Consider the following 12,691-nt stretch of genomic DNA (forward strand, 5'->3'; position numbering starts at 1 on the left):
AAACGAAAAAGGAAGTGTGCAAAATGCTTTTGGGAAGCGAACCCATGCTCTCTGCTTCTCAGCCAGATATCTTGTTCACTTTATTTCATTGATCTGTGTTTTACAGATATATAAGTGGAAGTTGTAACAGTTTTCTTAAGTGAAGGGTACAAATCGCAAACATATCCTAATTGATATTGAAACCAAGTCAATGCACTAAAATTTGTCCAACCAGTTGGCTTTTTTTACTCTTCATTAAAACTTAAATAAGGTTGCTGAATGTCAAGTCATGTTCAAGATTGCACAGTTTGTTTTGTTGATTTCAAGGAAAACATGCATTTTCTGAACCCATATATAATGATGAAAAATATTCTGTTTCCAATTATCTACCGATCCTGTCAGTTCTGAGTCAGTTGTGCATTGTATACTTTAGGGGCAGTCTTCTCAAAAATGGGGGGTTTGTTAAGCTACAATATCTTTGGGTTTTTCATTTTAGGTTGAACATTAGTGACCTGCTGAATATTAGTCAGATTGGTTGCTCATATCTGAGGTCTTCCCTTGTAAGACTACCAGGATTGATGAAGAGACCTCTGCAAGATACCACCATTTTGTAGACTAAATGTTGTTTTTTTTTGTTGTTGTATCTTAACTACGTTGCTCCAGAAGATTATGCTACATGACAGTATCAAGTTGTATGCAATCAAAACACAGAGTGATTTCTGAGTCCAAAGCAGTCAGAACAGGATTTTTTGGTATAACTTTTCTACATGATGACTCAACCTCAGTTTATTATCCATCTGGATGCCAAGGAACTAAACACGTGGAACCTCATACTTTGTGTGTCGGTTGATCTCTACTTCTAGTGCCTGCAAGTTATTTGTGTGTGTTTGGAATTGCGTAATATAAGTTTTTGTAGTAGGAGGGTGAGTCAAATGAAAACCTTAAATTTGTAATAACAAATCAAAATGTCGCGCCGTTATCCTGTAAGTTGGTAAGCATGCTACAAACAGCGTGCAGAACGGCCTGTAGGTGGCAGCATAGTGCAGATGCACATGTACCGTCGCAGTATCAGTATAAAGATGGCCGCCCCACTTGCGACTTGCAACAGGGAAGAACAGCGTTCTGTTATTCGGTTTTTGCGTAGTGAAGGTGTGAAACCTATTGAAATTCATCGACGAATGAAGGGTCAGTACGGTGATGCATGTTTGTCATAGCAGCAAGTCTATGAATGAAGTAGGAAGTTATCAAACGGTGTGACTTCAGTGGAAGATGCTCCTCATCCAGGTCAGGCACAATGAGTTGTGACTCCACAGAACATTGCAGCAGTTGAAGCCATAGTGAAGGAAAATTGCCGAGTGACACTGAATGACATTGCAGCATGTTTACAGATTAGTCATGGGTCAGCACACCACATTGTGCATGATGTGCTCCAGTTTCACAAAGTGTCTGCAAGATGGGTGCCAGACTCCTGAAACGAGAGAACGGCATGTTGATGCTTGTAAAGAACTTCTTCGGCTCTTTGAACGAGAAGGTGATAGCTTCCTTGCGAGAATCATTACTAAGGACGAAACCTGGGTTCACTTCCACCAACCGGAAACAAAGAGAGCGAGCAAGGAATGGCGCCATTACTCATCACCCAAACCAAAGAAGTTTTGAACAGAACCATCAGCAGGGAAGGTTATGCTGACTCTCTTTTGGGACGAAAAAGGCATCATTTTGGAGCATTACATGCCTAGAGGGACGACTGTCACCAGTGCATCATACACAGATGTCCTAAAAAAATCATCTGCGGCCTGTAATCAAATCAAAGCGACGTGGATTGCTGCAAGCAGGTGTCCTTTTGCAACATGACAATACAAAGCCCCACACTGCCTGTACAACAATCACAGACCTCCATTTTGAGTGTCTTCCTCTTCCACCATACTCACCAGACCTTGCCCCAAGTGATTTCCATATGTTTGGACCACTCAAAGACGCAATGGGAGGAAAGAAGTTCAATTCTGATGAAGAGGTACGCCACGCGGTGCATGAGTGGTTGCACGGACTACCAAAAGAATTTTTTTCTAAAGGAATTTATGCACTATGTAAGCACTGGAGGACTTGCATTGAGTGTGGGGGGAGATTATGTTGAAAAGTGATACAGCTTTGTACCACTTCTGCACAGTAAATAATATTTTAAAAAGTTTTTAAGGTTTTCATTTGACTCACCCTTGTATTAAGGGTGAAGATGTGTGTTGCCGATCAGTTGTAAGCCTGTTCCAATAATCTCCTGGCTATACCCTGTTGTGAATGTAATGGGACCTTCTGTCAGGACAGTTGTCATCAGAAAACATGGCTGTTTTTGAAGAGTTCTATAAAAATCATTTCTGTAGATCAAGAACAGTAGTAGGCCAAGCATTGAATCTTGTGATAAACCATATTTATGTTTCCTCTCTCTGTATTTAGTTTCATTCCTGTGATATCATTTGTTAATGTGACACTCTCGTCTATTATTAAGATATGACTTGGAACATGCAAAACAAATGTCTTTGACAACGTAACATCGTAGTTTCCCCAGCAGAACTTTATGGGTCTACGTAGAGCTTCCTGAACTGCGCACTGTAGCACCATGGATGCCACAAAAATATTCCAATACCAGACACTTACAACAGTATGCACTTATTGCATTATTAACTGAGAAGCACTCCCATTAACGTATCTTAAGTTCGCTACGGAATCTAGTCATAGAAAGTGTGGTGAATATAGTAAACTCGGCCCTGTATAAAATAAATCAGTAACAGAGGGCATAATAGTTATGCAAAGGATCGGAAGCCTTGCACGGAGGCCCATCTGCCCAACCATGCCAAACAAGGTGAACAAACTGAAGCAAAACTGGAACAGCAATTATAGCTGATGTGATCCAGGGGACCATAACAGGAAACACTTCCACTGTAAGTTGCACCTCAACACCAAAGTGAAAACAAATGAGTTCATCCTGATCAAAAATAGGATCCAATCCCATTAGAAGCCAGGACAGAACATCAGCACGTCACGCTTTAGGTTGAAAATGTATTTCATAGTTTAGCGAGACAGAAACAAGGCCCAACAATGGAGGTAATTAGGGTTGGTTTGTTAGTTTGAGTTATAAAGGGACCAAACCACAGGGTCATCAGTCCCAGAGATAATTAGGGCTTGTGGTCAGTAATGAGGTGGAACTTAGACCCGTACAAGAACACATTAAATGTTTTGAGGACTTATACAATAGTAACCACCTTCTTTTCAACCTGGGAGTAGCGCTGCTCAGCGAAGTTGAGCATTTTTGACACATAAGCTATTGGGTGTTGGGTACCCTCATACCGATGTGAGAGACGGCCCGATTCCATACTGAGAAGTGTGTATAGCCAAAACCTATTGGTGGCCTGAATGGAAAGTAGCCAAACATTGCGCTGAATGTAATTTAGATTTCAAAAGCTTGAACACGCACTCACAGGCTAACACCCACTCAAAAATAATGTTCTTGTGGAGCAACTTGTGGAGGGCATGAGCCAATGTGGCTGCACCTGGAATAAATTTATGACAGTAAGCAATTTTACCCAAAATTTGTGTGGAGTTCTTTGACATTTGTAATTTCGCCGCACTGTCCTAATGGTCATCATATGTCCCACATTGATTTCTGCAGTTATTTCAAGTAGTGTTGCTTGCCTGACAACACTGACAATTATACATGAAAGCCAGTGCTCTCAGTCATTAAGTGAAGGCCACTGGGCACTGCATTGTCTGTGGTGAGAGTTAACACCCGAAATTTGGTATTCTCAGCACACTTTTGACACTGCGGATCTCACAATAGTGACTTCCCTAACAATTTCTTATATGTAATGACCCATTCGTCTATTTCCAAAATACCATACTGCATTCAGAGTCTGTTAATTCTCTTCATATTGGAAACCTTTTCATACAAATCACCCGAGTATAAATGACAGCTCCACCAATGCAAGGCTTTCTTATATCTTGTGTATGTGATATTACTGGCATCTGTATATGTCCATATCACTATCCCATGACTTTTGTCACCTCAGTGTATATATATTTTTATATTATATATATTAAAAAATATAGCCTATGTCTGTTCAAAAGTTCATTAGAGTATCATGTAAAAATCTGAAGTAAATCAGTCAAGTACTTCTGAGATTTTTGCTAACTATATTAAAAAATGGCTTGTCTTTATATAATGACTATCAAATGTTCTGTTCATCTCTCTGACCTGGAGCCTTGTTTATTGTTGTTGCAAACAAATCCTCAATTGGGAAATGAATTCATTTAAAATGAATGGGTAAATTGGTTGGGATCATTAATATAAGGGGTGGAGGAGAGACCTCTCTGGCTGCTCGATGTGTTAGGACAGTAGATTCAATGACAGTATTTCTCGCAGTTTTAATTTGTAATCGAGACCAACTGCAAAGTTTTGCATGATTCACATTCCATAGTAATATTCGAATCATAAATACAATATTCCTCTTTCTTCTCAACATTGACTGCAACAAATACAACAAAACAGCACACTGTTGTACATACAATTTTTGAGGAATAATGTATGTGGAAGAAACAAGTTGTCTAATGGTTCAAATGCCCTGACATCTGACTTTAAATTGACTGTTAGAAAGAATAGAAAACTGCACAATTTTCACAGCACAGCATTTTCTTTCTAACAGTTGTTTTTAACAAAAAATCTGTACACTTTTGTTTAAAAAACACATAATCCATGTCCATCTGAATGTTAGCAGAGTATGGTGTAACAATTTAAAGTACAACATTCAAGAACTTCTTGAGATTTTTGCTAACGATGTTTCCCCTTTATGTATTAGATATTTGTATTTATATTTATACACAACATGTGTTTAAAAAAATATGCGGCCTATGTCCATCTGAACAATTATTAGGGTATCGTGTAAGAATCTGAAATAAATTGGTCGAGAACTAGTCAAGATTTTTGGTAACAAATTTAAATGACAACTTGTTTTTATATAGTAGTATAGATTCATATGCATTATATACTAAAAATATGTAGTCTACATATCTCTGAACAGGTTATTAGAGTACTGTGTAAAAATTTGAAGTAAATTGATCGAGAACTTCTGGAGAAATTGGTGAACAGCGTCTCTCTTCTGTATAGTATATATGTGTTTGTGTACCACACATATTTTTAAAAAATGTTGTGTATGTCAGTCTACATGTTTACTAGAGTACTGTGTAAAAATATGAAGTAATTCCATCAAGAGCATTCCCATTTATATTGCATATATACACTTACACATCATATGTTGTTGTTGTTGTCTTCAGTCCTGAGACTGGTTTGATGCAGCTCTCCATGCTACTCTATCCTGTGCAAGCTGCTTCATCTCCCAGTACCTGCTGCAACCTACATCCTTTTGAATCTTCTTAGTGTATTCATCTCTTGGTCTCCCTCTACGATTTTTACCTTCCACGCTGCCCTCCAATACTAAATTGGTGATCCCTTGATGCCTCAGAACATGTCCTACCAACCGATCCCTTCTTCTAGTCAAGTTATGCCACAAACTTCTCTTCTCCCCAATCCTCTTCAATACCTCCTCATTAGTTATGTGATCTACCCAACTAATCTTCAGCATTCTTCTGTAGCACCACATTTCGAAAGCTTCTATTCTCTTCTTGTCCAAACTATTTATCGTCCATGTTTCACTTCCATACATGGCCACACTCCATACAAATACTTTCAGAAATGACTTCCTGACACTTAAATCTATATTCGATGTTAACAAATTTCTCTTCTTCAGAAACGCTTTCCTTGCCATTGCCAGTCTACATTTTATATCCTCTCTACTTCGACCATCATCAGTTATTTTGCTCCCCAAACAGCAAAACTCCTTTACTACTTTAAGTGTCTCATTTCCTAATCTAATTCCCTCAGCATCACCCGACTTAATTTGACTACATTCCATTATCCTCGTTTTGTTTCTGTTGATGTTCATCTTACATCCTCCTTTCAAAACACTATCCATTCCGTTCAACTGCTCTTCCAGGTCCTTTGCTGTCTCTGACAGAATTACAATGTCATCGGCAAACCTCAAAGTTTTTATTACTTCTCCATGGATTTTAATACCTACTCCGAATTTTTCTTTTGTTTCCTTCACTGCTTGCTCAATATAAAGATTGAATAACATCGGGGATAGGCTACAACCCTGTCTCACTCCCTTCCCAACCACTGCTTCCCTTTCATGTCCCTCGACTCTTATAACTGCCATCTGGTTTCTGTACAAATTGTAAATAGCCTGTCGCTCCCTGTATTTTACCCCTGCCACCTTCAGAATTTGAAAGAGCATTTTCCAGTCAACATTGTCAAACGCTTTCTCTAAGTCTACAAAAGCTAGAAATGTAGGTTTGCCTTTCCTTAATCTAGCTTCTAAGATAAGTCGTAGGGTCAGTATTGCCTCACGTGTTCCAATATTTCTACGGAATCCAAACTGATCATCACCGAGGTCGGCATCTACCAGTTTTTCCATTCGTCTGTAAAGAATTCGCGTTAGTATTTTGCAGCTGTGGCTTATTAAAGTGATTGTTCGGTAATTTTCACATCTGTCAACACCTGCATTCTTTGGGATTGGAATTATTATATTCTTCTTGAAGTCTGAGGGTATTTCGCCTGTCTCATACATCTTGCTCACCAGATGGTAGAGTTTCGTCAGGACTGGCTCTCCCAAGGCCGTCAGTAGTTCTAATGGAATGTTGTCTACTCCCGGGACCTTGTTTCGACTCAGGCCTTTCAGTGCTCTGTCAAACTCTTCACGCAGTATCGTATCTCCCATTTCATCTTCATCTACATCCTCTTCCATTTCCATAATATTGTCCTCAAGTACATCACCCTTGTACAGACCCTCTATATACTCCTTCCACCTTTCTGCTTTCCCTTCTTTGCTTAGAACTGGGTTTCCATCTGAGCTCTTGATATTCATACAAGTGGTTCTCTTTTCTCTAAAGGTCTCTTTAATTTTCCTGTAGGCAGTATCTATCTTACCTCTAGTGAGATAAGCCTCTACAACCTTACATTTGTCCTCCAGCCTTCCCTGCTTAGCCATTTTGCACTTCCTGTCAATCTCATTTTTGAAACGTTTGTATTCCTTTTTGCCTGCTTCATTTACTGCATTTTTATATTTTCTCCTTTCATCAATTAAATTCAATATTTCTTCTGTTACCCAAGTAGTTCTACTAGCCCTTGTCTTTTTACCTACTTGATCCTCTGCTGCCTTCACTACTTCATCCCTCAAAGCTACCCATTCTTCTTCTACGTATTTCTTTCCCCCATTCCTGTCAATTGTTCCGTTATGCTCTCCCTGAAACTCTGTATAACCTCTGGTTTAGTCAGTTTATCCAGGTCCTATCTCTTTAAATTCCCACCTTTTTGCAGTTTCTTCAGTTTTAATCTACAGTTCATAACCAATAGATTGTGGTCAGAGTCCACATCTGCCCCTGGAAATGTCTTACAATTTAAAACCTGGTTCCTAAATCTCTGTCTTACCACTAAATAATCTATCTGAAACCTGTCAGTATCTCCAGGGTTCTTCCATGTATACAACCTTCTTTCATGATTCTTGAACCAAGTGTTAGCTATGATTAAGTTGTGCTCTGTGCAAAATACTACCAAGCGGCTACCTTTGTCATTTCTTAGCCCCAATCCATATTCACCTACTATGTTTCCTTCTCTCCCTTTTTCCTACTACCGAATTCCAGTCACCCATCACTATTAGATTTTCGTCTCCCTTCACTATCTGAATAATTTCTTTGACTTCATCATACATTTCTTCAATTTCTTCGTCATCTGCATAGCTAGTTGGCATATAAACTTGTACTACTGTAGTAGGCATGGACTTCATGTCTATCTTGGCCACAATAATGCGTTCACTATGCTGTTTGTAGTAGCTTACCCGCACTCCTATTTTCCTATACGTTATTAAAGCTACTCCTGCGTTACCCCTATTTGATTTTGTATTTATGATCCTGTATTCGCCTGACCAAAAGTCTTGTTCCTCCTGCCACTTTCATTATGAAGCACAGCTCCTACAGAGTGCAAAACTGAAAGTTGCAGTTTCATCGACCTGTGATACCATCAAGGTGATGGACATCCCTCTTCAAGTACATGCAGTATCGTGACCACGACATCATTTGTTACAAAAGCAAACATAAATAACACATAAAATGTTTACCTCCAGCAACAGAATGAAACTAGCAGGAGAGCTGTGAAAAGCTGGTACGGACAAACTAAATGAAAAACAATAAATATAAAGACACCATTCCAAAACAAATATTAACCTAAAAATGAAGCACACAAAATTGTTAACATTCAACACAACCAAAAGAGGCAAAAATTAAAAACCACTGGTATTGTACATTTCACTTGACCTATACAGCTCCTACCAAGCCCTCAATACCAGAATCCCATACACAACCTGAGAACCCGGTAGTGCAAATTTCAGCTGAAAAGATGCCTGCAGAACCAAAAACCATCACACTGAATACACCAAATCCGTTATCCAAACCTTCACTTACCCTATCTGTCTAAAACGAAGTCCACAGTACAACAAACCAAAACTCACTCACGTAACTGCTATCAAAAATGTGACCTAAGCAATGATGGTAAGCCAATATCCATGATACTTTCCAATCACAATCCAACACAATTACCAAACATCAACAAGAAAAACCTTCAACTCATGAAAACTAAGATCACCAATTTCGATATACACAGACATACATATATCGAAATTGATCTTAGTTTTCATAAGTTGAAGGTTTTTCTTGTTGATGTTTGGTAATTGTGTTGGATTGTGATTGGAAGGTATCATGGATATATTAAATCTCAAACTGTCAGAAACACATAGCAGTAAGAATTCCAAACACAAATTTATCAGCTGTCATAGGAAGAATTAAAGTAACTCACTACAAACTGGCACAAACTCAATAACAACACACTTCACTCACACAATCAAATGACTTACTAATATATCTAACAAGTAACTTTGAAACACACATATCCAACACAAAAGAGTGCCACCAAAATGTCATCTACAAACATGAAAGACTGTATGTATGTATGTATGTATGTACTAAAAAACAAAGCACCCCCATGAAGTGACACAATGTAGTTATATCATGGGTCAAACCAGATTGGTGAAATCGAACCTTTCAGGCAAATTTTTACAAAGCTAATATTGTAATTATTTTGCATAAAGATTTACATAATAAGAAAATATTTGCTCTCAGTTCATCTCGAAATGTTTGATCAGCTAAAATGTATGCTGAAGTCCAACATAAAACCAAACTAAAAACTATGCCCACCAAGTAGGAAAAGCTCTTCCACAAAGAAAACGCCACAGATGTTAGTTCCATTTCAAACAGATGAAGCTCACAAGACCAATATTTCTAAATTTCAGAATATGAGCTTACCAGCAGATGGAAACTCACCACTGAAATTTCAGCTAACTGGTTCAAGAGATAAATAAGGGCTATGTAAACTGAAAGAGTCATTATTAAGAAAACTGCAATATTTGGTAGACTTGATACTAATGAACTGGAGTAACCTACAGCAATCATCATCTTGGTTATTCTGATTGCTACCAAATGATCAAAGAAAGTAATGAAACGTCGAGTACATCCAATCAGCATGGAATAATTCACATTTTGGCCCCAATTCCTCAGTGCTGGTCCATATAGAAGCAGGTCACCTTTCAAAAAGTATGGTGAAAGAAGCATCAAAACAGTAAGCATGGAACAAAGTGGGTGACAACGCAAGGTATATATTCAAGAACAAGAATTAGTCAAATCTGTTTAGGCGACACAGTATTTTTCCATTCAAGTAGGCAGAGAAAAAGTTCAGAAACAAAACCACTTGCAAGTGAGAATTTCAAAAGAAATGTTTGTTGTTTATCAAAACAGAAATGGACCTCAAGTCTGATTTCCAAAAGTTTGTGAATTACATGCAAAGTTGTTTGCGACTGTAGGTGCAGCTGGTTCACACTCAGCTTGTGTAAGTAGAATATTTCAGATCGTAATTTACCTGACATAGCGGTACAGCCAATGTGGGTCAATGCAAGGCTTAATAGCATTAATTTGTTTATTTCTTACTAATTAAAGACATATTTTTGCACCTTAACTGAAATAAACCAGAACTGAAATACGTGTTCCTGAAAGAGTTACATGATTTTATTCAGTGGCGTTAATTATAAAATCAGAGGTGTTGATATCCCATACATTGTCAATGATGGGCACACAGTTTGGTATAGTAATTTTTTTATATCTAAATTCTGATAACATAGTGAAGACATTCATATGAAAGTTCCGTTAACTTGCTGATTAGCAAACAGACAGTGCAGTTTTCAGGTTTCCATCATCTTTTAGTCCCAAATATGAGAAAAACTTGTCATGACAAAGTTTTATGGCAAGAGCAATTGTGCTATGGCCATGGTTTACTGAGCTTCATTTCTGTATTATGCACAAGTTGTCATGGTGGTAAGTTGCAGGGACTTCATCACTATTTCAAGAAACAATGGCTTGCAAAACTTTTGGATTTTTTTCATGAACTTCCAATTTCGCAAAGGGTGACCCTTGTGAAAATGTCTTTCATACTTACACAAAGTTACAGATGGACCTGGAACTTGGTAAAAGTTAATGATGGTCCCTTACATATATTTGCACACACTTCATCAAAACTAAAGACGTATGAGTTGGGAGAATCTTGAAGATTGGGTCACATGCCATAGAATAACAATATAGTGGTAAAAGAAGTTGGTATAAACAACAGTTGAGTAGTATACGAAGAGGTGCAGTAATTCTTGTAATTTCTGGTGTGAGCAGATTAGCATTAGTCACAATGTATTGTTTGTATAATTTATTGGCATCTACTGGAGTGGATACTTCTAGCAACTAATTCATTACTTCAGTTGCTCCACATCCCTGAAGGCTCTCCATCAGAGGATTTACAAAACATTACATGCGAAAAGTGAATTAACAAAACAAATAAAAATGTTGTTATCACATAACAGCTGCAGCAGAAATGATGCCATGCTAAATATCCTCCCCATTGGCAAAGCAATTTAAAAAACAAAACCACTAAGAAGGTACATCAATAGAAAACATGTCTAAAATAACGGATAATTCTTCAGCCAAATTATAATTCTTCAGCCAAATTTTAACACACACACATAATTTTTGCTAATCACCTTTGTCTCTCTCTCTCTCTCTCTCTCTCTCTGAAGCATTAGTTGTGGAATCAGGATGATCTGTAGTGCCGCATGAGGTCCAGGTACAGGTTAGGTTGAAAGGCAACAATTTGGTTGTGGGCTGGCGTAGCTAATGCACGTGAAAGCATAAAATTTGATTGTGGTAGGAAAAAGACTGGTAGAAATGCTTATGTTTACGTCCGCGCCATACTGAAAAATTCAGTAGGGTCCAAGATAAAAAATTCACTTCTAATTACATATCTCCTTCACTACTCCCAATATTTACAGCAGGGCTTTTTTTTTTTTTTTTCAGAAAGCTATCTACAATGTGGTGAGAATTTTTCACACTGCTGCGACCGCTACTCACGTAGACTGCTGTGTATTTACACGTTAGTTCCGTTCGCGCCATCCATAAATACAGATATCGATTATCGAGATATGTAATGTGTCGCGAATTCAGTGACTGCACGACATAAATGAATGGCGTAAACCGCCAAGTTTGAATCCGCCGCTTGGAGAACTGAATAATGTTGTTGCCTACTCCTGGAAGTTATAACTTTTGTTTTTATGTTTATTCTGTTCCTTGGTTACTGTTTTGTTGCTTACAAGTTACATATAGCAACTGTGCTTCTTTTTCTGTAATACCAAGTAATAAACCGTTCAAGTATATTCTCAGTGCGAGTTTGAATATTTAATAAGTGTGACACGACGAAAATATACCCGTCAGTGGTGACCCCGACGTGATCCGCGCCGAGAAAACCGGTCCCGCGACAAAACTGATTACAGAATGGAATCGCCTGCAGTATCGAGACTGGCTGTTCGCCTCCCACCGTTTTGGTCACATAATCTAGTTCTATGGTTCGTTCAGGTTGAGGCCAGCTTTTGCTATGCCAGAATTACAGCGGATACGACTAAGTTTGCATTAATAGTGAGTCAGCTCGAGCAACGCTACACTTCCGAAGTGAAGATATAACCACGGCACCACCGACGGAGAGTACAAGCGAAAGATTAAAGGCTGAGCTTATTCGCAGAGTTGCAGCATCGCAGGATGACCGTATCAGACAAGTGCTGACTCAGGAAGATATAGGCGACAGAAAACCATCTCAGTACCTGCGTCACCTCCGCAGCAAGGTGGTCATCGGAACAGTGCCCAACAATCTTCTGCGTACGCTATGGAGCAGCTGTCTGCCGCCGCAGGTAAAGGCGATCGTCGCATCGCAGACAGAGATGTTCCTGGACACTGTTGCGGAACTGGCCGACAGCATCCAAGATGCCATCGCTCCGAACCAACAGGTTAGTACTGTGACAATATCTGGTGGTGTCGCGTCCGTGGCCCTTCCTGTTTCACGTGCAGACTACGACGCCCTGTCCGCCAAAGTTGATGCACTGAACCCACATATTGGCACACTGTTGTCACAAGAAGGTCCTAGTCGCTATAGAGGACGAAGCCGCAAACGATCTAGGAGCCGTTCCTCGATTCAGTCTGT

General features: G+C 38.9%; 1 protein-coding gene across 3 annotated transcripts in view; it reads right to left on the minus strand.

The window, feature by feature from the left end:
• Window positions 1–11,628, minus strand: part of LOC124783031 — a 39,505-nt gene extending 27,877 nt beyond the window's left edge. Inside the window, exons 1-2 of one of the 3 annotated variants that reach the window (XM_047253993.1) lie at window positions 11,462–11,502; window positions 11,205–11,334 (exon numbers count right to left, since the gene is read on the minus strand). The gene's annotated coding sequence lies outside the window, so the exon portion shown is untranslated. Of the gene's footprint in view, window positions 1–11,204; window positions 11,539–11,571 lie in introns of those variants that run through there. The other 2 variants (XM_047253992.1, XM_047253991.1) reach the window with 2 other exon arrangements.
• Window positions 11,629–12,691: the final 1,063 nt, after the last annotated feature.

Source organism: Schistocerca piceifrons, chromosome 1, assembly GCF_021461385.2.
Source record: "Schistocerca piceifrons isolate TAMUIC-IGC-003096 chromosome 1, iqSchPice1.1, whole genome shotgun sequence".
Lineage (NCBI taxonomy): Eukaryota > Metazoa > Arthropoda > Insecta > Orthoptera > Acrididae > Schistocerca > Schistocerca piceifrons.